Genomic DNA, 22500 nt, shown 5'->3' on the forward strand with positions numbered 1-22500 from the left:
AGAGTTCTCTTTTCTTTGTGAAGGGCAGGGCGCCCTGGAATGGGTTCGCCCCGAGAGAGGGGCCCGAGCCTTGAAAAGCGTCGCGGTTCTGGCGGTGTCCGGTGAGCTCTCGCTGGTCCTTGAAAATCCAGGGGAGATGGTGTAAATCTCGCTCCGGGTTTTACCCATATGCGCAGCAGGTCTCCAAGGTGAACAGCCTCTGGCATGTTGGAACAATGTAGGTAAGGGAAGTCGCAAGTCAGATCCGTAACTTCAGGATAAGGATTGGCTCTAAGGGCTGGGTCGGTCGGGCTGGGGCGCAAAGCGGGGCTGGGCGTGTGCCGCGGCTGGAAGAGGCACCTCCCTTCGGGGCGGCAGCGACTCTGGACGCGAGCCGGGCCCTTCCTGTGGATCGCCCCAGCTGCAGTGGTCGCTGTAGGAGAGTAGGGTCTGCTTTCTATGTTCACCCCCACTTTTTGCTTTTGCTTCACTGGTTTTCGACTTAGATGTGGCTGTGGGCCTGCTATTCAGACCCACAGCCCAGCTGTTCTCTCTCTAAATTCATACTATGTACTTTAGGTACATAACCCAATTGGTAAGGGTCACCTTATCAGCCCCTGTACAGTGTACCATTGGTACCCAGGGCATAGGTGTACCCTAGGCCTACCAGGGGCTGCAGCATGTATTATGCCATGCCTGGCCTGGCCTTACAATCAGACACAACTGGCTGATCACTCAGCTGGGGCAAGGTCGTGTAATCACCCCTTGCTTAGATATAGTATACCTATATCTGCACTTAAAATAGACACATGTGTACCTATCAGCCACTCCTATGGCAGGCCTTAACAATCCTGGAGGCAGAGTGCTTGGTAACATGTGAGATGGTGCTCTAGCATGAGCTGAGCCTGTCTGCAGCTTTCGGAACCATGTCCTTATAGCTGTTCTATGATATCGCCTACCATATACTCTTAAAGTGCCTTATAATCTTAAACGGTTATGGTAACTATGGTTTGGCTTTATCAAAACATGTCGTGTAAGGTGTCTAACACTTTGGAATAATAACCCCATCCCATTTCTGGAGATGAGGATATTGTTCCTCCCTTCTAGAGGGAGAGACATGTTAAAATCCTACTTTGCTGTTTAAATCTAACCAAAGCTTCAGCATCACAAAATGGATGCTGCTGCCACAGACACGAGTCTGACCTCCTGCACCTGGGAGCCCTCCCAGCCAGGGAGGCCTGGACAATAGGTCTCCTGCTTGGGGAGGTTCTATAGGACTTTAGTGTATTGGGGCAGGGAGGGCTGAATGGAATGAGACATGCCTGGGGCACACAAGGTGCTTCATGCATAGTCCAGTTCAAACCGGCGCTGGGGCACTCCAGCCCCAGCTCTGGCGTGAAACTGGACAAAGGAAAGGGGGTGTAGCCACTCCCCTTCCTGGTCCCACCCATAGGAGGGACCTAGCAGGTAGCCCAGCCCACTAGCCTATTATAATAGGAGGTAGCTGAGCCCTGTGAAATTAGATTACCCTGAAAATCTGCAACTTGAACAGAAACTCTGGACCTTCGACATTCGACCTCAGGAAGAAGACTGAAGAATCTCCCTTGTGGCCAAGGAGTGACCACCCTGGGCATTCAGGCACCATCCAGTGACCACTGCTGCTTTGCGACTGATCCTACGAGGGACGACTGCAGAGACTGACCAGCGCCGTGACTTCCAGACACCTCTGAACCAGTTCCACATCTACAGCAAAGCTGAGACTCGTGGATGCGACGAGGGACGTGGGACCGGCGACTTGGGAAAAGTGGCTAGTAACTGACTAGCGCGACTTCTGAGGCTACCTCGAGGCTGTGCTTGGGGAATTGAGAAGCTCCAATCCCGAGCACCATCTGCAAAGAAGACCAGCTCCCCACACTTCACGTGTTCTGCGTGGGGCCCTTCTGCACCTGACCTGCTCGACGCGTTGTCCGATTGCTGGCCTGTTGGCTAGTGACTTCTGCGACGATGAACCTGAAACTTTGATTTGCTGGTCCAGCTCCTCCAGACCGTCACTCGCTCCCCTGTGAAAGCGAAGCACCCCAGACCTTCCTGGTCTGCACCAGAAGCAAGTCCTCCATCCTGCGTGGGTTCCGCTTGCCAAGGCTTGTTGGGTCCTAACTCGACATCGACACCGCCGACAGCAAGAGCCTTCGTGGGACAGCTCGCCTCCTGGTTCTGGACATCCTCGACGCCTCCTGGTACCCGTGGCTGCTGAGACAAGCTTCACCTCTTCACCTGCATCTTCACGACATCGCCTGGCTCCTTCCTGGTTCCTTCCTGGTCCCGGGCTAGTGACTCAGACTCTGTCCCCTTTTCTTGCAGGACTCCTTCTACTTGATTCCATCCCCGGAATCCACTGGACACTCTTCACTGACTGCCTGTCAGCAACTTTTCTTCAGGTATCCATAGGAGTCAACGACGAAACCCGACGCAAGTTCACATCTATGCACCCGCAGCCCGTGGGCTAGGTAACTTGAGTACTCCGGTGCTCACAAGGGTATTGACTATCCAAGGGTCTAGTTTCCAAGTCTCGAACTCCTAGCTACTTCAGAAGTGTCCTAAAACTCTTAATTTCTAACTATCACTATTTCTATCGACTCTTACGCATTACGCGTGAGTGTTTCCACTCTGCACCTGAATCCCGTGGGCCTCCTACTTCCTAATCCCTGGTAGTTTAGTGTAGCCCCAGCGATTCCCTAGGCCTCGGCCTATCCTGTGTTCGTGACAGTGGTTCTTATACCACTTACTTAGTATATGGTTTGCGTGGCCCCTAGGGCCTAACTGTATTACTTACCTGTGTGACTTATGTATGCTTAAATAAGACTGTGTTGTACTTACCTCTAATCTCATAAAGAGTGCTGAGGGTGTTTTGACTTAGAATAAATACATTCTATTTTTTATATATCTGTTGTGGTGTCCTTTCATTTGATATTCAAGGGGTTACATATGGTATAACAGCTGGCTTCACATGCCATTCAGAGTTTAGCCTAAGACTGCTCTTGTCCATGCTACCATTAGGATAGCTGGTCTATAAGGTTGACTTTACAACCAATCACCATAAGGGTTGTTTGGACTGATAGAAGGTGTACACTAGAATTAGTGACATCATATATCAGGCCAACTTCTCACATTGGTGAGCAACGGTTGGGATCTGAGCCTGCTGTTGTAATACCATTGTAATCTTGAGATATCAAATTGAAAGATCACAGAGATATTTGTCAGGTACATATAACATAGCTTATAAATACTTAAGTTCTACTGAACTTAGCAGTTGTAGGCTGAAGGGCCTAGCACACCCTGACTACAACTACTAGAGAGGTTTTAGTAGATACAACTAGTGTAGGTAGGTGCACACACCACACCCTCACTAGATCATGTCTCTGAGAGGAGATCAAGATGATTCTCTCTCAGGAGAGGTAAATCCTAGAAGGATACCCTCTAGATATGATACCCTAACTTTTCAGGAGATGAGACAATTGTGTACCTCCAGAAAGTTAAAACAGGGTTCCAACCCTACCCTCATTTATCTAGTGGAGATCCTAGAAGAGTATGATTCTCAGAAAGCCTCCCAGGATAGTACCTTAGGTAACAGTGAGGGTCTACCCTCTACAGGAGACTTCCCTCACCACACAGATGAGTCAGGGACTTCAGAAGATGAGGTAGATAGCCAGGTATTAGTTAAGAGACTTAGCCAGGTTAACTTAAGCCTACATGGGAGTCAGAATGGGGTCCCCCCATTCAGACCCCCAGGTGGACTTAACCAAAGAGAGAGGAGAGGAAGATCCCCTTCAAGGGAATCTATCCACTCCCATATCTCTAATAGCTCCAATGCCTCTTCTCATAGGGGGATGACTTCTCCCCAGAGAAGAGAGCATAAGGCCAGAATGAGGAAAGTTAATCTGAGGATTGAAAGGGAAGAACTTGCCCTTGCCAAGGAGAAACTTGCTCTGGCCAGAGAGCAAAAGTTAAGTGGGTTAGAACCCACTGGTGGCAGCATTATCCCTAAGGATAGAGACAGGGCCTATGATAATAGAAACCTGAGCAAGATTGTCCCTCCCTACAAGTGTGGGGATGACATCCACAAATGGATAACTGCTCTGGAGAGGGCCTGCAGAGTACAGCAGGTACCCCAGAGTCAGTGGGCAGCTATCTTGTGGCTCTCCTTCTCTGAGAAAGGTAGAGACAAGCTCCTCACAGTTAGTGATGAGGATGCTAATAATTACACTGTCCTGAAGAGTGCTCTGATTGATGGGTTTGGCCTAACCACTGAACAATACAGGTTGTTGTTCAGGGATACCCAGAAGACACAGACTCAGGACTGGACTGACTTTGTAGATTGTGCCACTAAGGCTTTGGAAGGCTGGCTATTGGGCAGTGGGGTTAAGGACTATACAGGATTGTATAATTTGATCATGAGAGAGCAAATACTTAACAACTGTCAAAACCAGCTATTGCATCAACACCTGATTGATTCTGATCTGACTTCTCCCCAAGAATTGGGAAAGAAGGCAGATAGGTGGGTCAGGACTAGAATTAAGCAGAAAAGCCAGAACCAGGGCGGTGATCAGAAAAAGGCAGACCAGAAGGGTAATGAGCAGAAAACAAAAGACCAGAAGTCTTCACCAGGCCCCCAAAAGGCTCAGGGGGAGGGTGGTCCCAAAAAGGATAAAAAGAAAGATGGCCAAAAGAAACCTTGGTGCAACTATTGTAAGTCCAATTCCCATTGGTTTAGTGAGTGCACCAAAAAGGACAAGCCCCCAACCACCATTGCCCCTATGGCAACTGTACCCCCTAGTCCAGCTGTAAGTGGTGGTTCCCAGCAAATGGGTGTAATAGGGTTAACCATGGGAACTGAGGTGGATCCTGGCCTAGTCAGGATACCAACTCAGGCTGTTCTGATCTGTGATGGGGACATAGCTTTGTCCTCTACTGTGGGTCCCAGTAACCAGGGCAAGTACAGACAGACTCCTTTAATCAACCATAGAATGGCTCAGGCCTACAGGGACACCGGGGCTAGTGTCACAATGGTGACACCTGCCTTTGTGCACCCTGGACAGATCATGCTAGGTGAGAATTACCTAGTGACCAACGCTAGCAATGCCACTACCTCCCATAGTGTGGCAATTGTTAACTTCTCCTGGGGAGGGGTAACTGGCCTCAAGAAAGTTGTGGTAAGTTCAGACCTTCCTGTAGAGTGTCTGTTGGGAAATGACCTTGAAACTTCAGTTTGGTCTGAAGTGGAGTATAGGACCCATGCAGAAATGCTGGGAATAGATGCACATGTCCTTGCTGTGACTAGGTCACAGGCCAAAATGTGCAACACTGAACAAGTGCTGGATCCTGGGACAATGGACCAGTCACAACCCAAGAGAAAGAGCAGTAGGGTTAAGGCTGTGCCTTCCCCCCTGCCTCAGGTGGAGGATCAGCCCTCACAGGAGGATGATTCTGAGAGCCCTGAAGGAACTGTCCTAGAAGAACTGGAACCTGATCAGGTTGAGTTTCTTGGGACAGGGGGACCTTCAAGGGCAGATCTGAGGCAGGCCCAGTTAGACTGCCCCTCTCTTGAACCCCTCAGACAGCAGGCTGCTGCTGAGGCTGCAGGGAATGCTCAAGGTACCCATAAAGTGTATTGGGATGAAGGGCTGCTGTACTCAGAGGCTAGAGACCCCAAGCCTGGTGCTTCCAGGAGGTTGGTCATACCCTTGAGTTTCAGAGGCTTCCTTCTTACCTTGGCCCATGATATTCCCCTTGCAGGACACTTAGGCCAGAACAAGACCTGGGACAGACTTGTCCCTCACTTTCACTGGCCTCACATGTCAGAAGATACCAAGGAGTTTTGTCGCTCCTGTGTCACCTGCCAAGCCAGTGGCAAATCAGGTGGCATCACAAAGGCCCCCCTAATACCACTACCTGTGGTGGGGGTTCCCTTTGAGAGAGTGGGGATAGACATTGTAGGACCAATGGACCCCCAAACAGCATCTGGGCACAGATTCATACTGGTGATAGTGGACCATGCCACCAGGTATCCAGAAGCTATACCCCTGAGGACCACAACAGCTCCTGTTGTGGCAAGGGCCCTACTTGGAGTGTTCTCCAGAGTGGGCTTTCCATAGGAGGTTGTCTCTGACAGAGGTGCCAACTTCATGTCAGGTTATTTGACTGCAATGTGGAAGGAGTATGGTGTAAACTACAAATTCACTACCCCCTATCACCCACAGTGCAATGGGCTTGTGGAGAGATTCAACAAGACCCTAAAAGGGCTGATAAAAGGTTTACCAGACAAGCTTAGGCGAAGATGGGACATCCTTTTACCCTGCCTTCTGTTTGCTTACAGAGAGGTCCCACAAAAGGGGGTTGGCTACAGCCTTTTTGAGCTTTTGTTTGGGCATCCTGTAAGGGGACCCCTGTGTCTAGTAAGGGAAGGATAGGAGAGACCTCTCAGACAACCTAAGCTGGATATAGTGGATTATGTGCTTGGCCTCAGCTCAAGGATGGCAGAGTACATGAAGAAGGCTTCTAAAAACCTTGAGGCAAGGCAAGAACTCCAAAAAGCTTGGCATGACCAAAAGCCTATGCTGACTGTGTACCAGCCAGGACAGAAAGTGTGGGTGGTGGAGCCAGTGGCCCCAGCAGCACTCCAAGACAAGTGGTCTGGACCCCACACTATTGTTGAACAAAAGGGAGAAGTCACCTACTTGGTGGACCTTGGGACTCCCAGAAGCCCCCACAGGGTGCTTCATGTCAACAGATTAAAGGCATATGTTGACAGGGCAGACATGGGCTTACTTATGGCTACAGATGAGGGGCAGGAGGAAGAGAGTGACCCTCTCCCAGACCTGCTGACTCAGAACCCTGATGATGGTTCAGTTGATGGTGTGGTCTTTTCAGACAGCCTCACTGACCACCAACAACAGGACTGCAGACAAGTTCTACAGACCTACAGACATATGTTCTCCCTGACCCCAAGTCAGACAAACTGGTGCACCCATGAGGTGGACACTGGTGACAGTCTGCCTGTGAAGAGTAAAATCTACAGGCAACCTGACCATGTCAGGGACTGCATAAAAGTTGAGGTACAAAAATGTTGGAGCTGGGAGTCATTGAACCTTCAGAGAGCCCTTGGGCTAGTCCTGTAGTTCTTGTGCCAAAACCTCACACCCAAGATGGTAAGAGAGAGATGAGGTTTTGCATAGACTACAGAGGTCTCAATGCTGTCACTAGGACAAATGCTCACCCAATACCTAGGGCAGATGAGCTCATTGACAGATTGGCAGCTGCCAAGTTTTTGAGCACATTTGACCTGACAGCAGGCTACTGGCAAATCAGACTAGCTGAGAGTGCAAAGGCCAAAACTGCATTCTCAACCCCAGGAGGACATTATCAATTTGTGGTAATGCCCTTTGGTTTGAAGAATGCACCTGTCACTTTCCAAAGGTTGGTGAATCAAGTCCTTACAGGCCTGGATGACTACTGTGCAGCTTATCTTGATGATATTGCTGTCTTTAGCTCCACCTGGGGGATCACCTGGTCCACCTGAGGAATGTTTTAGAGGCCCTGCAAAAGGCAGGCCTCACTATCAAGGCCACTAAGTGCCAGATAGGGCAGAGCAAGGTTGTGTACCTGGGCCACCTAGTAGGTGGGGGTCAGGTTCAACCACTGGAGAGCAAGATCCAGACCATAAAGAACTGGACTCCTCCAATTACCCAGACACAGGTCAGAGCTTTCTTGGGCCTGACTGGGTACTACAGAAAGTTTCTTAAGAACTATGGGTCCATTGTGACACCACTTAATGACTTGACCTCTAAGAAGATGCCAAAGAAAGTTCAGTGGACAGTAAGCTGTCAGAAGGCATTTGATGACCTGAAGCAGGCCATGTGCACTGCACCTATTCTGAAAAGTCCAGACTACTCCAACAAGTTCATTGTCCAGACAGATGCTTCTGAGTTGGGTGTGGGAGCTGTTCTTTCACAACTGAATATAGATGGTCAAGACCAGCCCATTGCTTTTATTAGTAGAAGGCTGACCCCTAGAGAGAAACGTTGGTCAGCTATTGAGAGGGAGGCCTTTGCTGTGGTTTGGGCCCTGAAGAAGCTGAGGCCATACCTGTTTGGCACTCACTTCAAGATTCAGACAGACCATAAGCCCCTCTTGTGGCTAAATCAGATGAAGGGTGAAAATCTCAAACTTCTTAGGTGGTCCATTTCCCTACAGGGGATGGACTTCACAGTGGAACATAGACCTGGGACTGACCATGCCAATGCAGATGGACTCTCCAGATATTTCCACTTAAAACATGAAGACTCAACTGGTCAAGGTTAGTTTAATGTCCCTAAGTTTGGGGGGGTTGTGTAGGAGAGTAGGGTCTGCTTTCTATGTTCACCCCCACTTTTTGCTTTTGCTTCACTGGTTTTCGACTTAGATGTGGCTGTGGGCCTGCTATTCAGACCCACAGCCCAGCTGTTCTCTCTCTAAATTCATACTATGTACTTTAGGTACATAACCCAATTGGTAAGGGTCACCTTATCAGCCCCTGTACAGTGTACCATAGGTACCCAGGGCATAGGTGTACCCTAGGCCTACCAGGGGCTGCAGCATGTATTATGCCACCCCTGGCCTGGCCTTACAATCAGACACAACTGGCTGATCACTCAGCTGGGGCAAGGTCGTGTAATCACCCCTTGCTTAGATATAGTATACCTATATCTGCACTTAAAATAGACACATGTGTACCTATCAGCCACTCCTATGGCAGGCCTTAACAATCCTGGAGGCAGAGTGCTTGGTAACATGTGAGATGGTGCTCTAGCATGAGCTGAGCCTGTCTGCAGCTTTCAGAACCATGTCCTTATAGCTGTTCTATGATATCGCCTACCATATACTCTTAAAGTGCCTTATAATCTTAAACGGTTATGGTAACTATGGTTTGGCTTTATCAAAACATGTCGTGTAAGGTGTCTAACACTTTGGAATAATACCCCCATCCCATTTCTGGAGATGAGGATATTATTCCTCCCTTCTAGAGGGAGAGACATGTTAAAATCCTACTTTGCTTTTTAAATCTAACCAAAGCCTCAGCATCACAAAATGGATGCTGCTGCCACAGACACGAGTCTGACCTCCTGCAGCTGGGAGCCCTCCCAGCCAGGGAGGCCTGGACAATAGGTTTCCTGCTTGGGGAGGTGCTAGCACCTCTCTAGACCGACTTTAGTGTATTGGGGCAGGGAGGGCTGAATGGAATGAGACAAGCCTGGGGCACACAAGGTGCTTCATGCATAGTCCAGTTCAAACCGGCGCTGGGGCACTCCAGCCCCAGCTCTGGCGCGAAACTGGACAAAGGAAAGGGTGTGTAGCCACTCCCCTTCCTGGTCCTGTAGGGTGGGTTAGCCACTCCCTATTTACAACACTAAGTTAGCATAACCGAGCCAACTGTTAGAAAGTCAGCTTGTCGTTTCTGCTGCTTTGCACGCGACACTATTGTTATATGTTATTCATTTTAGAAATGCTTACTCGACTTTGCCTTACAGGATAACAGTTTATTGTTTAACATTCTTAACACTGTGCTGCGACCTTCGTCTGTACATCATGTAAAGAACAAGTCTAGGACACTAGACGGTGCAGAGTGTTGTGTTCAGATTGATCGTACCACTTTTTAGACACATCATACATGCAGCTGCCAATATCTGAAGGACAAGTGCCATTAATATTACAGGACAGAATGTTTTAGATTCATTCGAACAGAAGAGCTGATGCATGAGAGAAGCTAGCTGATCCTGTGATGTGATTCTACTAAGCTGATCTATACGGTATGGGGTTCCCCCTGTTAGCCTAAGAGACCTTCTATTAGTATAATAAACTTATTAGTTAACCCCTTCAGTGCCCATGACGAGCTGGACTCGTCATGGGCTGCGGTGGCGCTGTGCCCATGACGAGTCCAGCTCGTCATGAACTCCGCCCGCTAATACAAAGCGCGGCACTGGGCGGGGAAAGGGGCGGGCATGCAAGGGGTTAATAGAGAAAGGAGTGTGGCTGTTTACCACTGTCATTATTATTATGATTGCTCCTTTTATTGTGTATGGTATTGTAACAATGCTGATGGTTCTGATCTTAACCATTTGTTTACTAGTGTTAGCCAAAGTACTGCATCTTAGGACACGAGGTTTATAAAATAAACTCTTTAAACTTTACCGTGTCTGTATTATTATGTTGTGGACTGTTAAATAAGTACAAACGGGTATTTCGGATTCCCACCACTCCTGAGAAATATCTAAGTCGCATGTTCTGGTTTGTCTATACATTGGGACCGCCTAGCTAGATCTAGGCTAACGAATGGGACACTAAGCTAGTCGGATATGGGGTTCTTGGTTCTGAGGGGAGTTTCTGGTACACCACAATTCTCTGAGGTCCTGGTTTCCTGCGCGTAGTTCTGTGCATAAGCAGAATCCCTGCAACATGGCGCCCAACGTGTTATGATCTGAGACGCCTTAAAAGTACCTTTATTAGTCCACAACGCCCTCACTCTGGTTTGCGGATAACGGGAGTGACGGCTTAATCTACCTAGGTTTCGACTAAAGGTTCGTTCAAGCTTGATAATTAAAAAGATTAGTTTTTACTGAACCCAAGTGCTACTGTAGGACTTGTCGTTATTCTTTAGTGTGTCCTAATGGCGGTCGATATAGCCGCACATAGTCGGGTTCCTTTACGTCAACATTTAAGGACATATGGAGTGCCTGATGACGGGCTGGCTGTGGTCTTTGTGGTTGCTGCTGACGCAGCACACCCTTATGAGTTGTTTTACTCTTGGGTGACTTTTCCAGAGGTGAATGCGGACGATGATACGTTCCACACCTACACTGCCACACAGGTACCTGCAGCTTATGCTCCGTATAGGACACTAGAAATACCTATTTCAGCCTGGCAGCATACCTTTTGGTTTAATGGCGCCCTTCCCCATACGGTGGCACCGCCAAGACTTGGCCCTTTGTCAATTGCAGGGGCTGATTGGCCGGTGCTGGCCGGTTTTACACCCCATCCCAACTACTTGACGGTTGGGGTGGCAGACTTACGGGTACTACACACTGCCCTGATTACGGTCCATAGGGCTTTAGTGCAGTACGTGTCTCGCAACGTGCAGGTGGGGGCACCTGCGGTTGCGGGTCACACGAATGAACACCGAGCCGTGGTCATTAGTCCTGTGATGGTTAATGCGGTTGTAGGCAAGCGCCCCCAAAGTAAGGATGAATTTCCTTACTGGCTTGCTGAAAAGTTTGATCAACTGGAAGCCGTGTTTCCAGACACTTCTCCTGTGGATAAACACAGGATACTTACCATTACTTTGCCAAAAGATCTAGTACCTGATATTGTCGATTGTAACAATTGGGGCAAGGTCTTTGCTGCGACCTATTCGAAGTGCTATGGCACTCCGTCTATGTCTGTACTACCCTCTGTAATCAAGAAAGTTCAGGACAATCATGGTGCAGAGGCGGCCATTGAATTGGGAATGAGGCTTGTCGACAGCTTCGATGTGGTTTGTTCCATGGTGATGGGGAACCTAAAAGGAGATGCCATGCAGTTCCAAGTAGGCAATATGCTGGAACTTGTGGATCCTGCCGACAGACCCAGGGAATTTGCAAAAATTATTGCAAAAGCCTACAGGATGGTGGGACGTACGCCCTAGGCGTGAAACCCACCGTAATGATTCCTGATGTAGTACAGCAGACTAAGGTAAGTTCGTCTACCAAAGATGAGAAGCCCAAGTTTCCGAAGGAAAGTTGGTGAACCAAAAAACAGGGAAAACAGCAACAGAAGCGTAGGTCGCATTCTGCTTCGCCAGTTCAACTGAACGTAAATATGATTTGCGCGATCGTTCTAATATTAAGTCACCTGATAGATTTCAGGTTTCTGAACGCTCTCCTCGTTCTTCACAGGAAACATCGGCTTCACAATCCGGTGGCGGAGACCGTGGAAGAGGGAGGTGTGCTCAAGGTCGTGAGCAACCCCGACAGACTGACGTAAAAGGCAAGCAGGACGACGCTGCGCGTCAAAGACCTCCGTTTCAGAAAAAGAAAGTTGCTGCACTAACAGCGAGATATGCCTCAGATGGTACGGACACTGGTTCAGAACCGGACATGGGCTCTAACGGTGTTAGACAGCGCGGCGGAAGTTACAGTAGTGCGGCAAGCACTGCGTCCGTATCTGGAGGTGACAGCAACTGATACATATGTGAGTGTTGAAACTGCTGATACTCGCGTGGCCCCCCCTGAACAGATGTTTGACATAATCCTTAAAATAGAGGGTGACATACATCGTAGAATTAGAGTAGTTTTTTGGGATAATTTGTCCTCCACTTATGACATTCTGTTAGCAGAGGAGGATTGGCCTCCGGCTTTCATTTTGGATGTTCCTAGAGGGGAGGGGGTGATCCTCCCCGCCTTTGGGCACATGGTGCCTATGGAACATGCTAACAGGTTGGCCGGGGAGTGGGCGCAGGTGCAAGCGCCTGCGTTGTATCGCAATCAAGTGGGCTGGGATAAAATTTCTCCTGACCATACGATTCCATTGCGGTCCGATCCCCAGCCTCAACCCCAATATCCCATGCGTCGTGAAGCTAGATCTCACGTCGCGACTATCCTCGAACAATTGGAATATCAGGGAGTAATTGAAACTTGTGTGTCACCTATGAATAACCCTTTATTCACTGTGACGAAGCCTGATGGGTCGTACCGCCTAGTTTTGGATTACCGGCACTTAAACTCTCACTGCCGGACGTGCGCGGTACAGAATACTCATGGGTCCGCTCTCGTCGATAGTCTTGTGAGAAAACGGTTTAAAACCACACTTGACATTTCCAATGGCTTTTACAGCCATAACCTGTCCCCTCAAAGTAGTGAGTGGACGGCTTTTACCTCGGGCGGTAAACAAAGAAAGTTTAATAGGCTGCCTATGGGCTATAAGAACAGCCCTTGGGTCTTTGCTGCTCGAGTGGTCTCGCTCTTAGAGTATATGGACCCGGATGCATACTCGTATGTTGATGACATTTATCTAACAGACGACGAGTTGCTTCCACACCTTGCTCGCGTGGATAGCATAATTACTATGTTTGCAGACTTCGGATACAAATTAAATTTTGTGAAGTGCCACATAGCCGAGCTCAAAGTGTTGTTCTTGGGGTACGAACTCAACGATGAGGGTCGTGGCTTGGCTCCGCACTTCCTTGAGAAGTGCGCACGCCTTTGTACTCCTACAACGCTGAAGAAATTACAATCATTGCTGGGTTTTCTGAATTTCGGTCGTACCTACATTCCTGATTATGCCCAGCGTATCAAGACACTTTATGCCTTGGTACAACCTACTTTTACCAAATCATGCTGGCTGCCAGAGCATACAGCGGCATTGCAAACTTTGCAGTCTGATCTTCTTGCTTCAAAATACTTACAAACTCGTGATAACCACACTAACCTGGTCATTAGAATTGTACCAGGAGCAGTGGGTTTCACGTACTTAACTTTCAATGAGGGCGACACCGTTCCCATTGCTTATAAATCTCATCTGTACACTTCAGCTGAGCTGTGCTTTTCCGCTGTCGAAAAAGTTCTGACAGCAGTTCAGATGGCGATCCTGAAAGAACGCGCGTTATCACAGAGAAAGCACATGCTGGTGGTAACACCGTATCCTGCTCTCGAGGCAGTCACTAAAGCTAGTGTACCAAATTCTAAGGCTTTGCATCCAAGGTGGATACCATGGGCAACTTCCTTAGCTTCGCAAGACGTCACATATATATTTGACGCAGCGTTGCAGTCTCAGGAGTTCTTGGATTATGAATTCGTTCATCCGACTCCTTCGACATTGCGCCCACTTGAGGAGTACCGTTGTGTCATTTACACTGATGGGTCTGCGCAACCCGCTACTGGATCGAAGCACGCCTATTCAGCTGCCTGCGCAATTGTAGTGGGTACTTTCGTGAATGGAGAGTTCCAATCTGAAGCTGTGCATACACAGACATTGGGTGATTGTACCGCGCAGTTGGCTGAAGTTCGTGCTCTGGTGCTTGCACTGGAGTACGCTGATCTACGAATCCCCACTCTAGTGGTGTGTGATTCGTTCTATTGTGTTCAATCTTACAATGACAATCTACATTTTTGGATTCAGAATGATTTCCATGATTCCAAAGGTACCACAATAAAGCATAAAACACTTTGGGTTCGAGTGGCAGCACTTAAAGAACTGCTGCCTCTCGTGAATGTAATTCACACTCTTGGTCACCAACGAGTTGGCGTCCATGCTGTCGGTAACAGTCTGGCTGACGAGGCAGCAAAAACAGCAGTGGCGACATATCTAGTAGCAGCAGTTACAAGATCAAAAAGTAAGATCGATGATGACATCTTGGCGGCTATTGCTGCTTCCGAGACAGGGAAAAACTTTCCGAAGGGATTCCCTTCTCGTTACCATTATCGCTTAAGTCCTGATAACGTCCCGTTAGTGAGGATTAACGACGTTGGTGACAGATTGATTCCCAACGCGGACTGCAGACCATCTTTGATTTCAGCTGCCCACGAGGGTGTTGCGTCTGTGCATGCTGGAGTGTTGGCAACTATATCTCTTTTGCAGCAACGTTACTGGTGGTACGGTTTGTACAAACAAGCGCGGGCATACGTTCTTAATTGTGACATTTGCCAACAGATTAAACCTTCCTCTGTAGCGCGTCCACCACAAACGCAGTTGCATATATCTAATCAACCACTTGCGTGCGTTTATTTAGATCACTGCGGTCCTATTACCTCTGATACTGCGTACAAATATATCTTGGTTGCAGTTGATTCGTGCACACGTTTCCTGTGGGTATGGCCACAAAGGAGCGCTGATGCCAAAACTGTCATCAAGGATTTGCGTGTCTTTATAGGGAGTTTTGCATGTGGTACCCTTCATTCTGATCAAGGTCCTGCGTTCGCCTCAAAGGCGTACAAGGAGGCCATGAGAGAACTGGGGGTCCAAGTCAAATTTTCGTCTCCATACCGGCCTGAGGGCAATAGTGTTGTGGAGCGGATGAACCGTGACCTAAAGCAATCTTTGACAGCGAGGGTGTTAGGTACAGGCCGGAACTGGCTTTCCCACTTGTATGACGTACAACGTGCACTTAATAATCTCCCTAGAAGGTCTCTGGGCGGGAGGACCCCGTACATGATGCTCTTTGGAGTGAGAATGTTTGTCCCGGACCTTGATGGTCTAGACATGGCGGCAGCTGCCGCCACTTTTGACCTAGATGACCACTGTGCTGTATTGCAGAATCTACAAGAAGCCAGAGACACTCTAGCGAAAGGACACGTACCCTCTACATCCGAAGCTGAGCTCCAGATACCGGCAGTCGGCTGGCTACCTCGAGTTGGTGACCTGGTCCGTGAGAAGGTGGAGAACAAGAAGGAGTTCGGTCCCTCTTATTGTGCACCGGTCCCGGTGCTTGGAGTCCTGGGTACGCGTACAGATGTTTTACCTCCACTCCCTGGTCGCAAGGATAACAGGTACATCTCGATTGACAATGTCAAGCTACAGCGGGTGGCCGATTCTCCATAGTATGACACCTTCGGTTTCTTGCCCATCAGTGCTGAGAAACTCTGTTGTAGTGCCACCCTCTAACATCTTGCCTGAAGTTTCCATTAAGATGCTTGCAGTTCCTGGTCCTTCTATGCCATCTAATGCTGGTGGTTTACCTGATGATCCTGAATATGCTTATCCAACAGAAGTACCTTTGCCTCTATTACATTCAACAACAATTGCCCAGTCACATTCTTCCTTTGAAACTGAATCATTGACTTCCACTGCCCCTTCCAAAATTTCTAAATTTTTTGCCTGGTTCAAGAGACATTTTTTGGTTGCACCTTGGACTTACATCTGGCTGGTGCTAATAAGTATTTTTTTGTTCATGACCATTGGCTTTGTGGTAGTGTTTTTTAAATTGATCAATGGACACTACCTGAATGAACGATCTACAATTCGATTAATTGATGGAACTTTAGCCCCCCATTCCTCATCACACATCATGAAAAGGGACCAGACTTTTGTGAACATCACCGCCTGGCCTGTACGTGATGGAATTGCTTGGGATGCTGTGAACTTTCAAATTCATGGTCCTACCGAAGTAATTAATGTACCAACTGTTTTTCGTGTTTCTATGGGTGATGTAGTTAAACAGAACATCCGCTCTGATGATTGGGATGTGCAAACGATAGAAACACTGTTTTCTGATTTGAAATATTATGCTGCATTTGATGCTGAGGATTTATATTTGAATAATGCAAATTACGATGAAAAATTTTGCTATCAACATTATGGCACACATTTCTTACACAGGGCAAATACTTTTCGGAATTTTGTTAATTTCACTCAGTGGGAACATTGTCCTGTCCCTATGCCTGGCAGTTCTGCCACTTTAGTGAAAAAATTCACATACTTTTCGGATTTTAGTGTGTCTCACCCTGACTCTTTTTATTTTAAGGTGGTGGTAGAATTGGCTATTGGAGGTTATGACCTCTGGAAAGCTACTGTCGATCTTAAATCGGTTTGGGGAACTAAACCGTGGCAGGTACAAGGAACAGAAGCTTTGCATCGTGCCTGTCTTATACCAAAAATAGAACAAAGGAAGGTGCCAATGCTGAACTACACTTTCAGACAAATTTAAACGAATGAATTGACTTAAACAAATCCATTTTGTCCATTGTATGGTTGATTTTAATCAAAAATATTTTATGCAATTTTTCTTATTATTTTGCACGGTTGTATTTAGAATGGTTCAGTAATATACACAAAAATTCAAAAGAAACACATACAAAAATACATTTCAAATATTTACATTACATAAACACGTAAGATGTCCACACAACTAGCATACCTCAAGCAATCAGACAATAGACAACATTCAATTGGCAATTTACATTTATATACAAAAAGCAAAACATCAAATGAGTAACACTTGTACTGTTTGAAAAACCTATTTTAAAGAGTTTTTTATGTTGAAGGCGAAGACAAGTCAGAGATAGGTCTACGCGTTTCGAATCCCTTCACCGGGGATTCTCGTCAGGACCAAAACTTTCTACACTTTACGGTAGCACACCCACGAGTTCAAATGAATGGAGGTTAGCCTTCGAAAGAACGCATAGGTAGTTGTCTGGGGTCTCTCATATAAACGTCCGTGGTTCCTCACTCAGCCTGAGCGAAAACGGCTAGTTCTGTCTTGGGGCAGTCGAGAGCAGCGAGTCTGTGTTTGTTCGACCGAAAACTTTTTATTCTTCTTCTTTGAAAGCGCCCTTGGATCCCAGCTACACCGTGCAAGAGGACCGGTCAAAATGTATTTTTGTATGTGTTTCTTTTGAATTTTTGTGTATATTACTGAACCATTCTAAATACAACCGTGCAAAATAATAAGAAAAATTGCATAAAATATTTTTGATTAAAATCAACCATAAAATGGACAAAATGGATTTGTTTAAGTCAATTCATTCGTTTAAATTTGTCTGAAAGTGTAGTGCAGCATTGGCACCTTCCTTTGTTCTATTTTTGATTACTTTGACTTGGCCTTGCTGCTTTTTGAGTCAAAACCCAAGCTTGTCTTGCTAGTTGTCTTATACCAAATCATATGTTATTTTTAAATTCAACTATTTTTCAGACCACCTGTTTTGGATTGGCTATATCTAAAAAATTGAATTCCCCCACAATTCCGGATCTGGGTGCTTACCCTAATTGGGCGAATCACACAGATCTGTCCCTTACTATGTTGCAGTCCCTCGTCTTCAACACCACCTTCTATATTTCAGCAATAGATCCCGAAGGATGGTTGGTATGGCAGACAGGTTCAGATTCCTGTCAACGTCGGTTTCTGGAGTAGACCCTCGTTTTCCATCGTCACACACGGTAACTACCTACTCGGTAGGTAAGTTATGCCAGTCATGGTTGCAACATTCCACATTAGCTTCAGTTAAGCTTCATTTATCACGGTTAAATGACAAAATAGATTTAAATGATTTTATTAAAGGTCCTGCGACTGGCAGGTCCAAGAGATGGGTTTATGCTATTTACAATGAAGTTTGGAAGTTATCACAAATTGAAGCAGCTTCCAGGCTACGTGCTATTGACCAGGCCAATATGGAGAAAGTATTGGCTGTTATAGATAATAGTATTAACACCTTGTCTTCAAGAATTTATACATTAGATAATATTGTTTCATCTGTCGTAGACATTGTGCAGGATGATGTGTCTGTGTTATACCATGGTCAAAATCAGTTGCGTTCAATTATGCAGTTTGCATGGACCTTGCAAACGTTAAAAGCTGGGAAAGTCCCTTGGGATTACATGAATACGTCTTCGTTATTCCTTCCTTTTAACTTGACCGATAAACAGCAGTTTATGTCCATGAAAGACGCGACTTATGCATTACTGCATATTGAAAAACTAGAACCTTTACCTTTTTCTATTGCTGAGTTGAATTCGGCTGTGTGGCTCGTACACGGATTGATCACGTTGCCTTTTTCCCGGTTTAAGTTCAGTTCGTGCATGAAGCATTATGCCATTGGCAGATATGAACAGCTTGGTGATGCCTTCCTGCACGAAGTTTGGTCACTTCCTTTCACGTATAGATGCGTGAGAGATGGCAAGAAGGTTTACTTAAAAGGTGAAGAGTGCACTTCCGCTCCTGATCATTCTGTGATTTGTAGACATATACAATTACATGGCGCTTGCAATATACACGCTCCTAATTTAGCTTGTGTCCTAAAAGGTATTCCGATGCCAGTTATAACGTCTTCATTTAAGCTGCTTGCCAACGGTAGTTATTTGCTTTTAAATAATGAAGCTTGCTGTGGGATGCTAGTGGGTATTCCTTACATAGTCACCGTTTCACAAAGGGTGGTTTGCTGTAATAACGTCCTTTTCCCACCCCCGCACGGCAGGCTCGATATATCCATCTGGCCGGCGATTCCAACCTTGAACGCAGAGTTCAACAGGATGAGTAAAATAAGGGCTCTTTTGTCTCGGGAAGAGGTTTCTTTGACTTCGTCCCGTGAAACATTTCTTCTTCACATAGCAAACACACGCACTGAAGTACAAGCTCTTTTAAATACTGACCTCCCCCTACATTTTGGAACGTTGATACAGACTATCTTTAATGCTTCGTCTACGACTGGCCTTGTAAATTTTTTTAAAGTTGTGGGCTCAGGCCTCGTGACATCTTTTCAAACTATTTTTAGTGTGATCCCCGCGTTTTTACATTCTATTTTTTCGAGTGTCTTCGGAGGTTTTCCCTTACTCCTCGCTATTGCGGCTGGGATCCTCTTGTTGATCTGCGCGCTACGATATGGCTGCACGCCTAGTATTGCTAGACAACATGCCCCGCCTGATCCATCTTCGTAACCGGATGCTTGAATACTACGGCATTTTGCCTCTGGCGACTTTGAGCGTCAAGTATGGATTATCCTTTGGGTTTCCCTTTTTTACCTGTGTACAACCTGTCTTTCACTGCCTAGATTGTCCATTCCAGTGGGCTCTGGATTTGTGCTTGTCAAACTTGGTGTCGCTTGACCTGGATTTTGATGACTTGATGTGCCCCTTAGTGGCTCATGAGTTTACCTGTTCAGGTGTCGGGTTTATGGCCTTGGGTGCTGCGCATGGAGTCCTTGGTAACTGGGATATCGGAGAGGCCGCTATTGAATTCCTTGAACGGAGTTATCTCGAGGATGCGGACAGTTGTCCTATTATGGTGCTGATGCTCCGATAATTGATGAACACGTGTGTTCCTTTCCCTTGCTAAATTGGATGGCAGATACTTTTGCGGAACGCTCCAATGATTTCCTCTTGGAGGCGGTTGCAACTTACGGTGCATATACCTTGATGGATTAACTGTTTCCCGTTGCCAAGACAGGGTGCATCCATAGATGTCATTGTTTTATTTTCTTTTTTTATCAAATTTTTTAATGGTTTTTGCTCTGGGACATCGTTTTGACTTTTTACACGCTTTTTTCTTCTTCTTTTTTTCTCGAACTTTACACTTACCTTATATGGACTTATAGTTCACGCCCTTGGTTCTGTTCTATGTCACTTGAACTCTGCGTTCTTGCTAAGTGCGCCTCTAGTGGTTAGTAGTTCGATCAAAGGGGGGTGTAGTGTGGGTTAGCCACTCCCTATTTACAACACTAAGTTAGCATAACCGATCCAACTGTTAGAAAGTCAGCTTGCCGTTTCTGCTGCTTTGCACGCGACACTATTGTTATATGTTATTCATTTTAGAAATGCTTACTCGACTTTGCCTTACAGGATAACAGTTTATTGTTTAACATTCTTAACACTGTGCTGCGACCTTCGTCTGTACATCATGTACTAGGTGTACCCTAGGCCTACCAGGGGCTGCAGCATGTATTATACCACCCCTGGCCTGGCCTTACAATCAGACACAACTGGCTGATCACTCAGCTGGGGCAAGGTCGTGTAATCACCCCTTGCTTAGATATAGTATACCTATATCTGCACTTAAAATAGACACATGTGTACCTATCAGCCACTCCTATGGCAGGCCTTAACAATCCTGGAGGCAGAGTGCTTGGTAACATGTGAGATGGTGCTCTAGCATGAGCTGAGCCTGTCTGCAGCTTTCAGAACCATGTCCTTATAGCTGTTCTATGATATCGCCTACCATATACTCTTAAAGTGCCTTATAATCTTAAACGGTTATGGTAACTATGGTTTGGCTTTATCAAAACATGTCGTGTAAAGTATCTAACACTTTGGAATAATACCCCCATCCCATTTCTGGAGATGAGGATATTATTCCTCCCTTCTAGAGGGAGAGACATGTTAAAATCCTACTTTGCTTTTTAAATCTAACCAAAGCCTCAGCATCACAAAATGGATGCTGCTGCCACAGACACGAGTCTGACCTCCTGCAGCTGGGAGCCCTCCCAGCCAGGGAGGCCTGGACAATAGGTTTCCTGCTTGGGGAGGTGCTAGCACCTCTCTAGACGGACTTTAGTGTATTGGGGCAGGGAGGGCTGAATGGAATGAGACATGCCTGGGGCACACAAGGTGCTTCATGCATAGTCCAGTTCAAACCGGCGCTGGGGCACTCCAGCCCCAGCTCTGGCGCGAAACTGGACAAAGGAAAGGGTGTGTAGCCACTCCCCTTCCTGGTCCTGTAGGGTGGGTTAGCCACTCCCTATTTACAACACTAAGTTAGCATAACCGAGCCAACTGTTAGAAAGTCAGCTTGTCGTTTCTGCTGCTTTGCACGCGACACTATTGTTATATGTTATTCATTTTAGAAATGCTTACTCGACTTTGCCTTACAGGATAACAGTTTATTGTTTAACATTCTTAACACTGTGCTGCGACCTTCGTCTGTACATCATGTAAAGAACAAGTCTAGGACACTAGACGGTGCAGAGTGTTGTGTTCAGATTGATCGTACCACTTTTTAGACATATCATACATGCAGCTGCCAATATCTGAAAGACAAGTGCCATTAATATTACAGGACAGAATGTTTTAGATTCATTCGAACAGAAGAGCTGATGCATGAGAGAATCTAGCTGATCCTGTGATGTGATTCTACTAAGCTGATCTATACGGTATGGGGTTCCCCCTGTTAGCCTAAGAGACCTTCTATTAGTATAATAAACTTATTAGTTAGTCATTATTATTATGATTGCTCCTTTCATTGTGTATGGTATTGTAACAATGCTGATGGTTCTGACCTTAACCATTTGTTTACTAGTGTTAGCCAAAGTACTGCATATTAGGACACGAGGTTTATAAAATAAACTCTTTAAACTTTACTGTGTCTGTATTATTATGTTGTGGACTGTTAAATAAGTACAAACAGGTATTTCGGATTCCCACCACTCCTGAGACATATCTAAGTCGCATGTTCTGGTTTGTCTATACATTGGGACTGCCTAGCTAGATCTAGGCTAACGAATGGGACACTAAGCTAGTCGGATATGGGGTTCTTGGTTCTGAGGGGAGTTTCTGGTACACCACAATTCTCTGAGGTCCTGGTTTCCTGCGCGTAGTTCTGTGCATAAGCAGAATCCCTGCAACAGTCCCACCCATAGGAGGGACCTAGCAGGTAGCCCAGCCCACTAGCCTAGTATAATAGGAGGTAGCTGAGCCCTGTGAAATTAGATTACCCTGAAAATCTGCAACTTGAACAGAAACTCTGACCTTCGACATTCAACCTCAGGAAGAAGACTGAAGAATCTCCCTTGTGGCCAAGGAGTGACCACCCTGGGCAACCAGGCACCATCCAGTGACCGCTGCTGCTTTGCGACTGATCCTACGAGGGACGACTGCAGAGACTGACCAGCGGCATGACTTCCAGACGCCTCTGGACCAGATCCACATCTACAGCAAAGCTGAGACCCGTGGAGGCAACGAGGGACGTGGGACCGGCGACTTGGGAAAAGTGGCTAGTAACTGACTAGCGCGACTTCTGAGGCTACCTCGAGGCTG

At 46.7% G+C, this 22500-nt stretch overlaps 1 protein-coding gene and 1 pseudogene across 2 annotated transcripts in view; both read left to right on the forward strand.

The window, feature by feature from the left end:
- Window positions 1–205, forward strand: part of LOC146869459 (28S ribosomal RNA) — a 2033-nt pseudogene extending 1828 nt beyond the window's left edge.
- LOC146869455 (E3 ubiquitin-protein ligase TRIM39-like) overlaps window positions 1–22500 on the forward strand; it is a 193281-nt gene that overhangs the window by 128849 nt on the left and 41932 nt on the right. The gene's annotated exons all lie outside the window — the stretch shown is intronic.

Source organism: Triturus cristatus, chromosome 1_1 (assembly GCF_964204655.1).
Source record: "Triturus cristatus chromosome 1_1, aTriCri1.1, whole genome shotgun sequence".
Taxonomy (NCBI): domain Eukaryota; kingdom Metazoa; phylum Chordata; class Amphibia; order Caudata; family Salamandridae; genus Triturus; species Triturus cristatus.